The following is a 13,063-nucleotide window of genomic DNA, read 5'->3' as shown; positions in this document are numbered from 1 at the left end:
CAACAATGATACGAAGCTTACATTCTGTATTTCCTTTTCCTTATGTCTTAACTGTGTCCCTTTGAGCCACCTGTCCTCTATCCTCCAATCTATCCAAGTTCATCCTTGGCATTCAATTGTCATCTATTTAGACTGTCTTTTTTTTTTTTTTTTTTTTTTTTCAATTGTGGAGACATATATACAGCCTAAATCTTCCCATTCCACCCCCTCCCTAGCCTTCCATTAGTGGGATTAATCACATTTAGAATATTGTAATGCTCTTTCCAATCATCCATTACTAGAAATTTCCCTTCACTTCAAACAGCAACCCTACACTCATTTCTTAACTCCCCATTGCCCCTTCCCCCATTTCTCTTAACCAGAACTCTACTCTTCATTTCTATGGTTATATTCTCTGATAATTTCTTTGTGTTTACTGTGGGGCTTAAAATTAACCTCTTAAATCCATGTCAATCCTGTTTTTCTTTGATAGCACCTTCACTTCAATAGGACACATAAACTATGTTCCTATACTCCTCCATTCCCCCACCTTTATATAGTTGTCTAAAATTACATATTTTACGTTGAGTTCAAAACCACTGATTTGTCATTAGAGTTTGTGTATTTTGTATCATGTAGGAAGTAAATAGTGGAGTTACAGTTCAAAAATTATTGACTTCTATTTGTATTCCATTGTGGTTGGAGAATGTGCTTTGAGTATATTCAATTTTTTTTTAATTTCTTGAGGCTTGTTTTATGTCCCAGCTTATGGTCCCTTCTGGAGAAAGATCTGTGGTCACTAGAGAAAAAATGAGTGTCCTGGTGATTTGGGATGTAAGGTACTATGTATGTCTGTTAAAATTCTCTTTATCTCTTTCTCCTTTCTTTGTTTCTCTGTTGGTAGGGTTCCCTTTAGAATCTGAAGTAGGGCAGGTCTTTTATTGGTAAAGTCTCTTAGCATTTGTTTGTCTGTGAAAAATTTAAGCTCTCCCTCACATTTGAAGGAGAGTTTTGCTGGATAAAGTATTCTTGGTTGGAAATTTTTCTCTCTCAGAATTTTAAATATGTCATGCCACTGCCTCTCGCCTCCATGGTGGCCACTGAGTAGTCACAACTTAGTCTTATGTTGTTTCCTTTGTATGTGGTGAATTGGTTTTCTCTTGCTGCTTTCAGAACTTGCTCCTTCTCTTCAGTATTTGAGAGTCTGATCAGAATATGTCTGGGAGTGGGTTTATTTGGATTTATTCTATTTGGAGTTCACTGGGCATTTATGCTTTGTGTATTTATATTGTGTATAAGGTTGGGGAAGTTTTCCCCAACAATTTCTTTGAATACTCTTTCTAGACCTTTACCCTTCTCTTCCCCTTCTGGGACACCAATGAGTCTTAAGTTTGGACGTTTTATTTTATCTATCGTATCCCTGAGATTCATTTTGATTTTTTCATTTTTTTTCTCCATTCTTTCTTTTGTTCTTTCATTTTCTGTTCTGTGGACTTCTGGGACACTGAGACATTGTTCAGCTTCCTCTAATCTTGTATTGTGAATATCCAGAGTCTTTTTAATTTGGCCAACAGTTTCTTTTATTTCCATAAGATCTTCTATTTTTTTATTTACTCTTGCAATGTCTTCTTTATGCTCTTCTAAAATCTTCTTTATGTTGCTTATATCCTGGGCCATGGTCTTCTTGATGTCCTTTAAATCCTTTGCCATGTTTTCATTCCTCAATTGTAGTTCTTTGATTAATTATGCAAGGTACTTTGTCTCTTCTGATATCTTGATTTGTGTGTTTGGAGTTGGATTCTCCATATCGTCTGGTTTTATCATATGCATTAAGATTTTCTGTCGTTTTTGGCCTCTTGGCATTTGCTTTGCTTGATAGGGTTCTTTCAAATTGTAAAACAAAAAATACCTGTCTAATTTTTCAGAAACACAGTTTGGTGGTGTACACTTTCTCTAACTACCCAGCAGATGGCATCTGTGAGTCTCCTATGCCCTTCAAGTCAGTTCTACACCTTGTCCCCGTGGTGTGTGGGGAAATGATTCTTGTTGGGTTCAATTGGAGAACTCAGTTTGGGTGTGTTGCTGGAGCCGTCTGCCCTGAATGTGGGGCATGTGTTCGGGTGGCCAGGGAGGAAGGACAGTTTTAATATTCAAATCCCCCAGGTTCCCGGGGATTCAAGGCCGCCGCAAGAGTCTAAGCCTTCATTTCATTTCAGCCCCAGACCTTCTCTCTCACTGTCCCACAAACCACCGGACTTGGCGTAGTGTCCCTGGGTTCTCCGAGCGGGTCCCCCTGCCCAGCCGCGATCCTCCAGGAGCTCAGCCGAGGGAATGCCATGCTACGTCACCAGTGCGTACCATCCCTCAAGGGAATCCCCGGGCTGTGCCGGGGTGCTTTCACCCTGATGCAAAGATGGCCGAACGGGGTGTCTCCACACCCTCCTCCTCGCACAGTTCCTCCTTCCCACTCCTGGACAACTGGCAGGGCTCTGGGCTGTGGGCACGGTCCTGGGCAGGAGTTTATCCAGCCCTCCAGGGAGCCAGCTGTGAGCCGTGGGGTTTCTTTCTGCTTCCGGCTCTCCCCTCCATTCCCCCGGTCCCAAGGGTATCTGCAGCGGACTATCTTCCAGGCCAGACACCAAGTGGCCGACCCAGCCCCCTCTTGCTGTGTTTTACTGCGTGGTTCCCACTATTGCAGCTGCAGCCGCTCCTGGGTTTTTCCCTTTTATTTATTTATTTTTTTTTTAAGAGCCCGTCGGTCTTCAAACGCCAAACCCTGGCTTTCCGAGACCGCCATGCAGCTGTGGGTCTTCCAGCCAGCTTACTCACTCATTTCAGAATGCAGACTCCTAGTTTCACCAAGCATATAGCCTCTGTGGAACTAGAAGCCCTCGTCCAGCTGGCGCATCACTGTAACTGGTATTCTGGGTCACTTTCTGGTTTTTATCTAGTGTTTTTCACGGAGGTGTATTTTTGCCCTGTCTCACCTAGCCGCCATCTTAGTTTCTTCCCTGTCACTTGTTTTGAATAGATAGGAAGTAGTACTCCATCCCAACCTTCCTTACTGTGCTCCTCCAGGCTGGGATCCCTTGTTCTGCCCAGTAACCAGCAGTCTACCACTTCCCATTCCTAGAAGATGCTGAAAGCTTACTGAGACACTATCATCCTAGTGTCTTATCATTATTGCAGACCCTGGTTTCCAGTGTTCCTGATATTCTGTTCTAGTCACCCCACACTTAGCACTTAGTCTCACCACCATCATTTTCATACACACACACACACACACACACACACACACATATATATATATATATATTTTTTTTAAGCTTCTAACCAGGAATTCCTGTCTCATTTTCTGCCTTTTAATCTTATGGAAATGTGTGCCCTCCAGCCCGTTGAGTCTGGAAGTCTGAGGTGTACCACATGCCCTCTGGAGCCAGAACTCAGATGGTGTCACTCACTGCGTGGCTGAGATGGAGCAGATTTCTCCCTCCCACAGTTCACATTAGTTTCTACTGGGAGTTCAGGGATTTGCCTTAGGTCAGGTACCATGGATGTAAGCTAGTGGAATGGAAAAAAAGAGAAAGGCCCTTTAAAGTGGGGGTTGTAGCCCTGCCCACACCATAGGGATTCCAAATTAAGGTGCCTATCTGGCAAGCACCCTTCCCATGGCATCTCCATCCATTAAGAATTCCTGAGAGCAAAAGGATAGTCCTGTCAACAATGCCCTGTGTTTCTGGGGAGAGATTCTCTAACATGGGTCTAGGAGCTGAGGGTAGAAGGTAGGTAGAGAAGCACACTCATCGCCAGATCATTGTCATGTTGACCTGGTGCCCTTTGCCTTTGAGGAAAACCTCCAACACCAGGTTTGTGAAAAAGTGGGTTCCTTTGGGCCAGCGTGGCTGAGAATGCTACTTAAAATAGATATTTGTACTCCCTGAATTTCTCAAGGGGATGGGACAGGCTTGTGGTTCTCCTTTGTTAGCTAAAGGCAATGAGGGCTAGTGACATTAGTGTGAGAGTCCAGGATTGAAATGTTGTGAAAGCCAATGTCCAGATTTGCCTCTTTGTTTTGTTTTGAGAGACTTACTTGTGTTTTAGTCTCCAGGGCCTGCAGACTCCCTTGGAGAGGTTTCCTATTTTTGCCTCACAAGAGAACAAGCCGAAGTGCATTGGGAGTCGAAAGAGTAAGCACTTTCCCTTTGGCCAGAGTTCTGGCTATTATCTCCTTCCCTATCTGTAATCTTTATAGCATCTCTTTGTACATATCCTGGTATTTCTCTCTCCCTTTTCCCTAATGACTGATGCCCACTGGGTCTGACATTCAGAGTAACCAGCATTAGAAGTGACAGTTTGACTTCAGTAGCCATAGAATTAGGAGATGAGGGTGGGAGCAAGGGATCTCAGCCCTCTGCCCTAGCGAGATAGCAGAAAGTGTAACCATACTCCAGACCTTCTGCTTCTCTCTCTCAGCCCTGCCATGCAAAGGGTACATTCCTAGAGTGATAAGTACTTCTTAGCACAGCGTGAGGATTGGCCAGATCCCACTTGCAAATGTGTCTGTTCAGCCAAGAACATTACTGGGGATTAGCCCCAGGCATGTGCTCTCCTCCTCTTCTTGCAAATATGTGCAAATGAGATTTAAAAAACATGTTTGATTTTTAACCTTTTGCTATCTGAATAAAACAGAGTTTATTTCAACACATGTCTGTGTTCTTTAAGTTCCATTAATAAGAACTAGGAAATTGGAGAAGCTGCTCAAAGCTAACCGGATCTTCAGTCTCAAGAGGCAACAGGGCTAAGGTGCAGAGGTGATCAGAGTAAGTGTGTGTTCACCTTCAGTTTTGTCTTTAGATTTCTTTCTTTTCTGATCCTTGAAAGTGAGCTAAATTGTCTTTGCAGCAGGAGTTAAGAAACAATAGAGAAAAGATGTATACAGTTTAGTGAGAGGTCTTCTAATTAAGTACTTGAATGTTTTACTTTTGCTTAGCACTTTATAGTTTACAAAGTACTTTCAAATACATTCTCTCATTTGATTTACTGGGAATTAAACGTCAGACTTCAAAGGAAAAACATCTCTTTGTGCCAGACCTTTTTTAAGAATGAAGCCTGACCCCATCACTAGGACAGAGTTTCTTAAGGAACTGCTCTTAGAATCACTTTCTGGAGCCACTGTTAAGCGGCTTGGTGCTGGGCCTTCTCTGAAAGAACCATAGCAATGTTTTATAGAGACTAAGGGTATAACTAAATATCTTTGGTTGAGGAGATCTCAACCATATTTATCCCTGACTTATTCTAATAGACTTGTTTCACCCCCACTCCCATGTACCACAGTCATATTCATAAGAGGGTTCATGGGGAGATTGTGAAGAGAGGAAAAATTAGATTTATGTTGTATGTAAACTCAGCATCTACTGATACCCTGCAGTATCAGTTTGAAGGACCAAAGGGCACCCTTTTGTCAAAACCTGCATTCAGTGGTTGTTCTAGTTTGCTAATGCTGCTGGAATGCAAAACACCAGAAGTGGATTGGCTTTTATAAAAGGGGGTTTATTTTGGTTACACATGTTAGATCCCAGAAGAAGAAACTAACATGTAGAAGGAGTTTCGAACCCGGGGGCCCCGCAGCTTATCTCACAGAAAACAGGTGCCCCATAAACTAAAGAATGAAGCTCTACAAAGCTAGTCAAGGCTGTCTCAGTCACAGCAGCATCTCCAAGGCAGGTAAGGCAAGGTCAGATATACCTGTAAAAACAAACAACCAAAAAGGCCTGCTCTCCCCAGTTAGATAATGCAGCTGCTTTCCTAAAAAGAATATTGTCTCAGAATACTACCGACCAATCAGCCTAAAACTAGATAGGCACTCACCCAATCGAGGCACAGAACATCACAGCAGACACCCTACCCAACGTGGGTTCCTTTTCTCGTTAAAGAATGCTGCTCTCAGATAGAGAGCGGGAGCCATTATCTTTTTCTTCTTTTCTTCTGGCTCCCACCTGCTTTCTTCCGCTAATAAATCTTAAACTTTATACTTAAACTGTGACTCGCTGCACAGTATGAATTCTTGAACGGCTGCGAACCTAACAACATAGTTACAGTCTTAAGGCCATAAAGTGTCCAAGGTAACGCATCAGCAATCGGGTACCTTCACTGGAGGATGGCTGATGGCATCTGGAAAAACTCTGTCAACTGGGAAGACAAGTGGCCAGCATCTGCTGCGAGTTCTGGTTTCAAAATGGCTTTCTCCCAGGACGTTCCTCTCTAGGCTTCAGCTCCTCAAAAATGTCACTCTTAGTTGCTCTTGGGGCATTTGTCCTCTCTTAGCCTCTCCGGAGCAAAAGTCTGCTTTCAAAGGCCTTCTCCAAAATGTCTCTGTAAGCTGAAGCTCCTCTCTCAGTTCCAGTGCATTCTTCAAAGTGTCTCTCTTGGCTGTAGCACCTCTCCAAAACATCACTCACAGCTGCACTGAGTTCCCTCTGCCTGTCGGCTCATTTATGTAGCTCCACTGATCAAGGCCCACCCTGAATGGGTGGGGCCATGCCTCCATGGAAATATCTAATCAGTTATCACCTACAGTTGGGTGGGGCACATTCCATGGAAACACTCAAAGAATTCCAATCTATCAGCACTAAAATGTCTGCCCCACAAGAATTGCATCAAAGATAATGGAGTTTGGGGGACATAATACATTCAAACTGGCACAGTGGTCAAATAATTATAATATAACAATAGTAGAAGAGACACTACTAAGTAGTTTATGATAAGCACCAAGTGAGCAATATAGAAGGAAATGCTGTAATTCAGCACTGATTTTTCAATCCATCTTAAACAATTTATGCAGCACTTTCCTTACTTGTATTTCTTTGTAATAACTTTGCCCCGGAAGAATTTTAGTTCCTTATCTTTTTTCTCTCTTTGCTTTGCCTTTTTTTTTTTTTTTTTTTTTTTTTGTCTTAAGCTGTTACATTATCTGTATTTTAAAATCAGCTGAAATATTTTAATAGTGAGGTGGAATATAAGTAAAAGTGCTGTGGGAGCTCAGTAGAGGGAGATTATTTGGAGAAAGAGAACATTTGGTGGAGGAGATATGACTTCAGCTGAAAGACTGATATAAAAGGATAATGTGTGCCTAAAATCTAGACCTGATTTTATTATAAATACAGTTCCTAAGAGATCAACAAAGAAACTTCTGAGCAATGTTTTTCTTTTCACCTCTGGGCTTGGTAGGTTTGTCCCTGTCAACAGGGGCCAATATCTCACTCTGTCCTTGAGAGGGGAATAGATATTTTCATCCTCTTGGGCATTTTCACTTTTTTTGTTTGTTTGTTTCCCAAGAGGACTAGGAGACACCAAGACCAGGATTCTTTGAGAAAAGTTAAAACTTATATACCTGCTAAGCAGTGCATGTGGGGGGGGGGGGGCATAGGGGGAGGGTTAGGAATGTGGTGGAGGTGGGTTGCAAGGGGAACTTAATTTCTGTCTTAACACCTAATCCTTAGTTTGGCCCTCCCCAGGCAGAAAATAAATTCTCCTGGGCCTTTCCATAGTACCTGGAGTTTCACTGGTAAGGTGAAGTTAGAAACATTTCTTGGGTTATTAAAGCCCCTTTAGAGTTGTGGGTCATCAGCGGGTATCATGGGGGCACCAGGGACCAGATGAGGTACAGTGGAATCAAGTTAAACTGGACTTTATGTATAGTAAGTACTTGGGGAGTGAAAAAGGGTGTAGACTATATGGGCATCTGTAGTAGCAGATAGGGCTGGCTTGGAGCATAGGTGAATGCTTGTGGGACAGTTTGAGGGGCAACAGGAAGACAAACCATACTTTAAAAATGGCTCTGTGTGCATGTGGGCACACACACACCCACACACCCCATACCTGCCAGGTGCCTGAGCTTCTCCCTTAGTATCCATTTCTTAGGGTTAGGTATTACCTCTCATGATGAAAAAACAGCCTTCAGTTCCCCAACGCCTGAATCAGAGCCAGAGGGGCAGGCCCCGCCAGCTTCTCCTCTGCCCTCTCCAGTTTGGCCAGATCTGCTGAGTCCTCTCATCTGGTGAGCAGCCTTGGGGGAGAACGGAAACAGGCCTGGGAGCGAACTTTACCAGGGTTGCCAGGGCATAGAAAGCCTCAGATATTTGCAACTGGCCCCTGAACACAGGCAATGGAGAGCTGAAATAGACCTCACAGACAAAGCAATCAACCTAGTGGGGGAGACAATTCCCCAAAGGGTATAACTCCCTCAAGAAACGGAGCAAGGGTGGGGGGGGTGGAGCATGATCCAGCCCAATTGGCAGCCCTCCTTCAAAGAACTCAGACCCCAGGGGCTGAAATTCAGAAACCAGCTTCAGTCAGCCACGCCCCCAACAGGCTCAACGTCTGCAGAGAACTAAAGGCACTGCACCTCCTTACACTGATGGGGGAGCAGCGGGCTGGCAAGCACCACCTGCTGGACAGGACAGGAAAAGCACAGAATCTAAAGGCCTCACAGGAGGGTCTCATTCTCAGGGAAACTCCATACCCTCCTCCTGAGTCCTGGGCCTCTCTGGACTGGGAAAACCTGACTGGGGTTGATCATATCTGAGGAGACCCTCTCACAAAAAGGCTACATAGAGGCAGGGAAAGAAACAGAAAAACAAGGGGTGAAAAACTCTGATCAACTAAATAGAACCTAAGTTAGAGGTCTAGAATAAGTTGAACTGAACACCAAAGGTTAGAGAACAAAGCCAACCAACAAAAAAACCCTAGGTAAAAGAATGAAAACGAGTCCAAAATAAACTATTCAAGAAAATTGGATGCTTAGACAGCTTAAGATAACAAGCCATACTAGGAAACACGAAAATATGGATCAGCCAAAGGAACAAACTAATAATTCAACTGAGATACAGGAGTTGGGACAACTAATGCTAAATCAATTCAATGAACTCAGGGAAGAATTAATTAAGGATGGTCAAACAAATCTAAATCAAGTCAAAAATCAACTCAATGAACTCCCCAATAAAAAGACACAGACTGGCAGAATGAATTAAAAAACAGGATCCATCTATATGCTGTCTACAAGAAACTCACTTTAGACCCAAGGACAAAAATAGGCTGAAAGTGAAAGGTTGGAAAGAGGTATTTCATGCAAACAGCAACCAGAAAAAAGCAGGAGTAGCTATATTAATATCAGACAAATTAGACTTCAAAAGTAAAACAATTAAAAGAGACAAAGAAGGACACTATATATTAATAAAAGGGCCAATTCATTAAGAAAATATAACAATCATAAACATTTATGCACGAGCCAGAGTGCCCCAAAATTCATGAGGCAAACACTGAGAACACTGAAAGGAGAAGCAGATAACCTCTCCAATAATAGTGGGAGACTTCAATACACCGTTCTCATCAATGGACAGAACATCTAGACAGAGGATCAATAAGGAAACGGAGATGATGAATTGTACGATACATGAACGACTTGACAGATACTTATAGAACACTACACCCCACAACAGCTAACTTTCAAGATGCCCAGTCCCCATGACTGGGGAACACTTAAGCAGGGCCTCCTTGGTGTGGCTCTTGAAGCCTCGTATCCCAGCAGCAGTGGTGGGGCTTCTCTTCACACGACCTCTCCTGGGACTTGCCTCAGCCCAGGGCCCCTGCTGCACGGTGGACCTTCTGATGGCCCCACAGATGCTGCTTCTGACTGTCACTCTTGCACCCTCAGGGCACCTGTATGGCCACTCACCTGGTGTGCACCTAGCAATGGATGGGTCCTTGCTTTTGGTGACCACAGCTCTGTCCTGCATCCCCACGTGGATCATCCAATGCCATTTGAGGTCCCCCTTTGCCAGATTCGGGACATTTAAAGGGTCGCTTGCCTGTGTGACTGCATTCATGGATGGTCAGGGCTCTTAAAGCTCTTGCCACACCTGGCAGAGGTTGGGAGCAGCTTTATATTAACTTTGCCCCTGGAAGAGTTTTCCCTCCTTATCCTTTTTCTCTCTTTGCATTGACTTTTTCTGTGAATATCTCAGGGGACATAGAGGCATTCTCAGAGTTAACTCTTGGACGGACTTTCTTTTCTCTGGTCCTGTGTTCTTTCAACTTCATAGAAGGCTGAGGAATCATCTCTAACTTCACCACATTGGGGATTTCCCAGTTGCCTCCAGAATCATCTTCAGTCTTATTTCTGACTTTGGTACCAAACTCTGTGAAAAGAGAATTCAGATGTTGGTCTAGCAACAGGGACATACCTCTCTCATCCTCCATCCCCAGTGAGGGTACCACTAAACACAGACTCCTGTGGATGCTACAGCTGGGGGACCAAGAAGTGCCCAGCATCTCAACTCAGGTGTGGCACAGACAGCCTGAGACCATTGAGATCAGAGACTTTTGAAGTCCCAGAGCCCTATGTTAGGGCTTCTAGCGAATGCTCTTCCTGCTTTCATTGTAACAGCTTGGCAGGTGTTGTCCTTGCCTGGAGAATCTGGCCTCTTTTGCTACCACTTTAATTTTCCTTGCATCCACTGCTAGCTGACAAGCTTGGGAAGCCTTCTAATAGATAAGTCAGAAAGTCATTTTTATGAAAAATGTCAGAGTCCCTCATGAATGGAGATGGACAGAGCAGTACCTGACCCTTCACTCTTGACTGCCAAGTTCATTGAACCAGGTTAAGTGTCTGCCTGAAATTTACATGATGGATCTTCTGCTTCATCCCTTCAAGCCTGAGTAGGTCATCCTTATTTCCTAAAATTCATCCTTATTTCCCTTCATTCTATAGAATATCAGAAAGGGAATGATGGAGGTTTGTAGAAAAGGGCTTGGGTATTTAGGAGTTTTTAAGACTAAACATGTCAGACTTCAGATTTCTGGCTTTTAGACATATACTCCTGAAAGAGTAACCATGAGCTAACAGTCAAGCTTTATGGCTCAGCACCCTGATTTGGGGCTTGTCTCTAGAGGTTTGTAAGTGTTCCCATATTTCTCAGAAGGTTACCCAAACTCCTACTATAAAGGAGAAAAACAAAAATGTACAGAAACTGAATGTAAATCACATAAGTACTGAAGGAATGTAGATTAATGGATTGATCACAGCTGGAATGGGTTTCTGAAGACAGTGAGTAATGAGCTTTGAGCAGGATTTTTTCAGGAAGACACTGCATTAGGACTTAGTGACTGAGTGGTGGCTTTTTTGCCTTTGTTGAGGAACTGGGGATCCCTCACCCAAAGCTCTTCTTCCCTTTTGAATTTACAAATAATCTCTAGTTTGTCAGCAAGTCATACTGTATGGAAACATACAGCCTAGATAATCTGAAACTCCCATATGTGAGAGTACTGGTGGGTACTGTGTCAATCTGGAAACCTGATTTGCACCATCCATTTGTCAGTGGTGCCTCAAAGCACCCATTGGAGAGCCAGGACAGTGCAGTTAGTGGAACCGATGTCAACCAAAAGTCACCATGGAAGTGGGAGGTGGGTGCAATGGGAACAGACTGCTAGTAGAATGCAAAGCTAAACCATCAGGGGCCCATCTGGGAGGGAGGGGTCTGAGAACAGTCTGTGAGGGGTCTGCCTCATATTAATGCTTCATAAAATAGCATCCTCAGCCTGGACACCAGCTCCTGTGAGTGAGCTGGGGATATGCTGAAGATGTCCACCCCCAAATTGTATGAATGTTAAAAGAATGGATAAGGAGGCCTCGACCAGAAAACAGGGATGGGAAAACAAGGACAAACACGCATTGTTCACAGTGGGTCAGTACAAAGAAAGGCACATTGGCATCTGTATCACATGGCAAAGAAAAATTTTATTGAGCCCCTTAATATGCTATGTGCTTTCCACATGTTTATTTCATTTAATCCTCCAGCAATCTTGTGTGAAAGAATCAGTATTTCCATTTTATATTTAAGCAATCTGTGGCTATTTACACAGGGAGTCAGGGATCTAATACTAAAGCCCCTGCTGTTGTCTTGCTATAGATTGATGCCTGGAGAAGGTGACATGATTGCTGAGTGTGGAATTGCCTAGTAGGTCAGCTCTCGCGCCTCCATCGTGGCCCTGAACTCATACCTCTCATGGCGTAAGCCACTGAGAAGGGAGCCCCAAGATCCTTGACTCCAGGCGAAGTCCCCTGCCTTCCCCCAGATGTTCCCAGCTCTTGCCGGGATTATGCGTCTGGCGACTTCCCGGGAGCTGCCGACCCTGGCAGGCCACGGGTCCTGCCTGAATTGAGGACATGGCAGTCGGTCCGACCGCGCCCTTCCTCCCGCGTCTCCTCCTCGGTTCCAACTATCCAGTTCTTCCAACCCCCGAACCTGTCCACGCCCTCGTGGGTGGTGGGATCTAAGGACAAAAAAACAGGAGAGGAGCTAAGATTTGCTCCTCGAAGTGGGCGAAAACAGAATGGGAACAGAAGAATTAACCTGGGGGTCAAGACTAGGGCAACCGAAGAGCAGAGTTCTCTGCACAGGGAGGATCTAACCCGGTCATTCCCCCGCTCGAGGGTGGACCGACAGGCCCCGTCTTCGCCCCGCCTCCAGCCGCTATTGCTGGGTAATACTTGGGGGTCCTCCGACCGCGCCCATCGGGGGCCGCGCCCCACCCACGCCACCCCAGTGCTAGGGACCGAGTAGAGCCTAGCGGAGGGAAGGCCAGGGGCTGAGGTGCAGAGCGGCGAGGGAGACGAGTTTGGGGGGCTTTTTATTCACCTTAGATAAAAGGACATATCTCTCATTTTTTCTAACAACTGAGGATGGTTCGAGGGGTTCCAAAAATTGGGTCCCCTGCGCGCTCTCAGAGTCGGCGCAGTGGTGTGACCGGGGCCAGGGAATGCTCAAGATGACCTTTGGGGTGCTTCTCCAAGTTCTATAGGTCTTTCGGAATAAAGGGGGAGGGTGGGGTGACGAGGACACGCGCGCAAGCTGACAACAACCCTTGGAACCCAATCCAGGACCGGCTGCTGCACCTCCACAACCTTGGCCTTTCTAGCGCTCTGCAGCCTCACGTCAGCCAATCAACGAACGGGCTTCTCAGAAAGCCCGCCCCCTACCCCTGAGTGACAGCGACCGGAGCTTGCTCCGCGCTGAGCCAGTCAGGA

General features: G+C 44.9%; 1 protein-coding gene across 1 annotated transcript in view; it reads left to right on the top strand.

The window, feature by feature from the left end:
- Nucleotides 1–5,144, top strand: part of ZNF862 (zinc finger protein 862) — a 44,851-nt gene extending 39,707 nt beyond the window's left edge. The window contains exon 9 of the mRNA XM_037835865.1: nt 4,081–5,144. The gene's annotated coding sequence lies outside the window, so the exon portion shown is untranslated. The remainder of the gene's footprint in view (nt 1–4,080) is intronic.
- Nucleotides 5,145–13,063: the final 7,919 nt, after the last annotated feature.

Source organism: Choloepus didactylus, chromosome 5 (genome assembly GCF_015220235.1).
Source record: "Choloepus didactylus isolate mChoDid1 chromosome 5, mChoDid1.pri, whole genome shotgun sequence".
Classification (NCBI taxonomy): Eukaryota; Metazoa; Chordata; class Mammalia; order Pilosa; family Megalonychidae; genus Choloepus; species Choloepus didactylus.
Note: the sequence above shows the minus strand (reverse complement) of the source record. Positions and strands in the feature narration are given on the sequence as shown.